General features: G+C 40.5%; 1 pseudogene; it reads left to right on the forward strand.

Moving 5' to 3' along the window:
• Nucleotides 1-245: 245 nt before the first annotated feature.
• LOC108177924 (large ribosomal subunit protein eL37 pseudogene) lies at nucleotides 246-516 on the forward strand (annotated as a pseudogene).
• Nucleotides 517-6,000: the final 5,484 nt, after the last annotated feature.

A 6,000-nucleotide genomic window follows, 5' to 3' on the forward strand; every position in this document is an offset into this window, starting at 1 on the left:
GGTAGGTGCCAACACCATGTTCTTGAACCTCCAGAACTGTGAGTTAAACAAGTTTCACTTATTTATAAATTACTTACCCTCAGATATGTTGTTATAGCAGTCAAAAACTAACACAGAAACAAAATAAAGCACATATTGCCAACCCTAATGAAATTGATATTTATGAACATTCTGAAAAAAATTTCAAAATAATCATATTAAAGAAGTTGAGTGAGGGTCTTTTTGGTCTCAGCTGCAGAAGGGAAATGATAAAGGGAATGTCATCGTTGGGAAAGGATCTCAACAAGACATACACATTGTGCAGCTGCTGTGGCCACAAAGCATACCATGTTCAGAAGTCGATCTGTGAAAATATGGCTACCATGCCAAGTACATGAGAAAGTATAACTGGAGTGCCAAGGCTAAAAGACGAAATACCACCTAAAAATTGTATGCTGCAGATTTAGACATGGATTCCATGAAGGAAAAACATCTAAACCCAAGAAGGCAACTGTTGCACCATCCAGTTCATCCTGAGAAATCCAACAATTAGTCAAGCAATAAATGATCTATAAAAAAAAAAAAGTTGAGTGAGCTATAAGAGGACTCAGGTAACTAAATAAAATCAGGAGTAATGCATGAACAAAATGAGCAGCTTAGTAAAGACATGGAAACCATAAAATGAAACAAGCAGAAAATTTAGAGCTAAAGAATATATGCCTGAAATGAAAACTTCTAAATGGAGACTTAACAACAGACTCAATCAAGTGAACAATCAATGAAATCAAGACAGTTCATTTGAAGTTACCCAAAGTAACAAAAAGAATGAAAAATTTGAAGAACTGAACAGAAGAATAGAAATCCAATAATAGAAGGGAAGCTCAGACATTTTCCCCCACCTTCAAACAATAGGTGGATCATAGGCAGAAAATCAGCAAAGAAATAGTAGACTTGAACAATACTATAGTCCAAATGAACATAACAGACACATCCCACAAAAACCCATCTAATTCCAGGATACTCTTTATTTTCAAGCATACACAGAACATTATATAGCATACATCATGTTAGGCCATGAAGCAAGTTTTAATCAATTCAAAATAAAAAACTATATTTAGTATCATTGATAACGACAATGGTATGACACTAGAAATTAACAACAAGAGCAAAATTGGAAATCTAAACAAAAAAAAATCCTGAACATCCAATGGGAAATCAAAAATTATCTCAAGAAAAATAAAAGCAAAGCAAAACATCCTAAAACCTATGGATGCCGCAAAATCAGTTCCAAGAGGGAAGTTTATAATGACGAATGCTTACATTAAAAAAAGAGAAACATTTTCAGAAAGATGGCTTGCTAGAGGTACTGAATGCATTCCCCCAAACACACACTTAGAAAGATACAATGTAGTGGAGAAAAACACAAAGAATGAAGACCTGATATTTGGAGAGCAGTGGAGTGCAGTGTGGATGAAACAGAGGTTATGGAACACAAAGACTTCCAATGATCTAGTAGAGGAGAATCAAATACTTTCATCAACAGTCCCATCTCATCTACATAAGATCGGAGTTTGTGAACTCAAGAGGCCTCCACAGCCTTGGCAGCTCATGACAAGAACCTCAGGTGATTACGGCAGTCATAAATAAGAGTATAAATTGTTATACCAACAACAGGAGTCACTGTGCACTTACTCCCCATGTAGGATCTCTGTCCTTAATGTGTTATACTATGTGAATTAATGGTAAAAATAGTATTCAAACAGTACTCTATACTTTGTGTTTCTTTGTGGGTGCAAACTGTTGAAATATTTATTTAGTATATACTAACTTGATCTTCTGTATATAAAGATAATGGAAAATGAATCTTAATGAAGAATGGGATGGGAGAGGGAGTGGGAGATGGGATGGTTGCGGGTGTGAGGGAGGTTTTTGGTGGGGGAAAGGCACTATAATCCAAAAGTTGTACTTTCAAAATTTATATTTATTAAATAAAAGTTAAAAAAAGAAAACTGCTGAGATGTTAGATGTTCTAACAACAATAAGTAGATGAGGTGATGGGTGCGTTAATTATTTGATTTAATCATTGTACAATGTATGCATATAGCAAGACATCCCATTGTAAATTGCAAATATATAAAATTTTGTCAATTGTACTTTAATAACTATGAGTAAAAATTTAAAAATAAAGAAAAGTAATAACTTGTGAGGAGTAATGCAGATTACAATGTGCTTTTGAAGGTGCTGTTTCCTGTGTTTCAAAATAAATCTCTAAGAACTTACATATTTTAAATCTTATTAATTTTATTTATTTGAAAAGCAGTTACACAGAGAAAGACAGAGACAGACAGATAGACAGAGTTTCCATCTAATGATTCACTCCCAGATGCTCACAATAGCCAGAACTGGTCCTGGCTGAAGCCAGTAGACACAAACTCAGTCCAAGTCTCCTAAGTGGCCAGCAGGGATTCAAACACTTGAGCCATCATCACCTGCTGCTTCCCAGAGTCTGCAGTGGCAGGAAGTTGGAACTGGGAGCCAGAGCTGGGAACTGAACCCAGGCACTCCAGGATGAGATGCAGGCATCTTTACTACCAAGCTAAACATCCGTCCTAGAAGTGACACATTTATCCCTGAGTTACCAGCAAGGAAGCTAAGACTCAAAAGGGTACCTAAGGCAAGTTCAGGGCTGGAATGAGTGTTACTGAGAGGCAATTTCTACTTATTTCTTGGCCTTCAAAAACTCAAAAACAAAACCACATTTTAACATGTACCTGGTGTCTTCTGAAGGCAGATGTCCCTTGTCATTTAGCCCAATGTTTTATTTTAGTTATTGCCAGAATCCCTAAGAATCTGCTGACAATTCCTGATCTCTTTACAAGCCTCAAATCCACCAAAAGTAAACCTAGAGGCCCAGACTGTTCTTGACCTTATTTTGGATAACCAACACAGAGGGTCAAGGGTCCCCCCAAAGTTTCTCTTCCGGCCCTCACAACCTATGGAAACTCACTTGGCTTGCCTCGCATCTCCAGCCCATCCTGCAGTCTTTTGTTCTGCACCCTGAGCCATACCTCAGTGATCCCAGGGAGGCATTTGAGAAGGGGAAGGATGCATGAGTGCAAAACTGAATGCTCCCTTCAGCCTAGCAAGTAGCAGGCAGGCTTCAGAATGGAGAGGCAAAGGCTCCGAGTTGCCAAGCTACTTAGAAGAATGTAAATGCCAGCAGCAGTGCAGGGGGCCAGCAGGACTGCAGAAAGGTAGTGGGACTTGCAGAGTGAGCCTGCAGCCTCAGGATCCAGGAGAAAAGGCCAAAGCAGGCCAGAAACTGCAAGAGGGAGGGGAGGAGCAGGAGCGTGTCTCCCTACAGCCCGTTTCAGAACAAGCAGTTCTTTTCCCCAATGCCACGTGTGAGACTCTCCAATTGAGCCTGAAAAAGAAAAGGTCAAGACAGAGGGAGAGAGAAAAGTGAATTACTAGAAAAAGCAGGTATCTCTTTGAGAGTCTGCGAGGGCAGCAAAAAAAAAAAAAAAAAAAAAAAAAAAAAAAAACTGTCTACCAGTCTGTTAGTCTTGGCAGCTGCATATCTGTGAATCTGGCCATCGTTAGGGTTTCCAAGGCCACGCTTCTGGAAAATGCAACAAGGGTTTAACCTGAAACGTGGACTGTGGATGGCTCTGGACTGTTCCGAGCCAGAGGGAACCATGAGTTCCTGAGGCAGGTCCCTCACCACACGGGGTCACTCAGGTGCCAGCATGACTAATTGTGTTCATGACTGTACCAACACGTCTCCAAGTGGACTGGAATCTCCCGGGAGGTGGGTTCATCTACTGTTATTGCTCTCTGTTGCAACCTGTGCAGTGTTCTGAACTGTAGGTGATGAATGAGAAACTCATCACTAACAAATGAGAGGCTCTTTGCCCAGCACTCTTCCCATCCACCAAGGGACAGATTTGTTGGTAGAAGAGACCGGGCTTCCTCTGGGCTGCCTAATATTGTACAAGAAATCTGATCTCTCTTCTTTCTGCATAGCTTCTATAGAGAAGCTGCGTTGTTTAGGAATATCTTTGGTTGCAAGTAGCAGAAAACATGCCTTACAGCAGCCCAAACACAGTTGTATTTTTCTCATGGAACAAGATTTCAAGGGTTCACTAGCTCGGTAGCCTTAGGTCTAGCTTCTCTGGAATTCTCTCCCCTTTTCCTTCACACCTGTCTCTCCATGGACACAAGATGGCTACTGCATCATTGGGCATTATGTTCACATTCAAGGTAGGGAAAACGGAGAAGGCCAATATCCCCTGTGATAATCCCTGTTTATCGGATGGCAACTCTATGGGGATCCCCAGCAGGTCTTTGCAGGTGCCCTACTAGTTGGATCTCCATCACACAACCACACCTGGGAGGAAAGTCCCTGAGGAAGTGAGAATTTATCTGGATACTCTGCCAGCTAAATCGGAATTCTGTCAATTACACACAAAAAAAGAAGGAACTGTTACTGGAAAGGCAACTAACAGTGTCTGCCACACCCTGTGCATAGCAGTGATCAAATTGCATTGAAATGTTATGTTTTTGTCTCCGTCTCCTGTCCCACCAGAATTTAGAGCACTTGGCAGACAGAGGCACCCAGTCATCCTTGTATTCCCCACACATGGCACACTGTCTGGCACAAAATACACTTAATAAACAAAACTGAGGTTCAAAAAAGTATTGGCTGAGCTAAATTCCACATAATAGGGAGGCAAAAGAGTTGCATTTAGCTTCATTTTTGCATTCGCTTCCCTAAGGATAAAAAGAGACATTGATGAAAAAGAAATACCAGTTTTCCAAAAAACAGGCACTCAAAATAGTGAGTATACCATGCCCCTCTGATGCATAAAATCTCTTAACATATAAGGAAACTTCAAAAAGTTCATGGAAAATGGGATTTTAAAAAATTTATTTGAGTACAAAATTTTTTGAAATCCGTGCATAGCTTTTCCATAAAAGGCATTCTCCATGGACATTCTGGAAGCCCTCATATCTACTCCCTTTGCTAATATCTTTACAAGGTGAGTATTATTTGCCTCATTTTAGAAATGCTGGGAAAGTGAGCACAGGTCTAAGAGGTGCTAATGGTGGAAACAGACTGTGAACCTAGCTGGATGTATCGCCTCTGTCCATCCTGCCTGAACACCCTCATTTCACTCAAGGCAAATTCCTGTGCTGGGAGGTCATCAAAGGGCTCCAAGTAGATATTACGTTTCCTGACTTCAGGGACTCTCTTCCATCTGTTACTCTTCACCTCCAACAACACCTCACTAAGCAGAGCATGCAAAGGACTGTGCCACTAAAAATGCAGTGGTGTTGCTGAGTGTGAGGGAAGGCTTGTTGGTAGCTGACTTTGCTTCCTGAATCCATGACAAAGCAATATTTAAGGAGAGGGAGACCAAATGGTGCAATCCCCACCCTTCCCTGAAACCCACCCTATGCAACAGATGTCCCAAGTCAGCCCAACATGTAAAGGCAGAACATTTATTGACTCCTCTTTCACAGCTTTCCGACATGATTAGGCTGAACATGAAAAATTGTGGAGGTAAGTGTGTATAACTTTGGACCATTCCACAAAGCATATTATGCATTTCCCATAACATATGTGAAAAACACTCCAAACAAGGATGAAATGGCAACATTTAGGCTCATGGTGTTGGGTTGACCACAATAATCCACAAGTAATTGCAGTCCACTGGCCACCACCTCTCTCTGTCTCTCTCCTTTCTCTGTTCCTCTCATTCTTTCTAATTGATTAATCAAGGTTTGTGCCAAGAGACTGAATCAGATATGTTTTGGAGAAGAAATGTGATATCTTAATCGTGGCTTACCTAAAGGCCAAGATCACACAGCCTAGAGTATGAGGATGTGTCTGAAGGATATCAGTTGCATTACTTTTGGAAAATACAGTACAAATGAGGTTCTTAATCAAGAAATCAGAACCTAATTCCACAGACGCTGCCCATGTAATTAAAAAACAGTGTTTTCAAGGGATTCCTC

This window comes from Oryctolagus cuniculus, chromosome 4 (assembly GCF_964237555.1).
Source record: "Oryctolagus cuniculus chromosome 4, mOryCun1.1, whole genome shotgun sequence".
NCBI classification, from domain to species: domain Eukaryota; kingdom Metazoa; phylum Chordata; class Mammalia; order Lagomorpha; family Leporidae; genus Oryctolagus; species Oryctolagus cuniculus.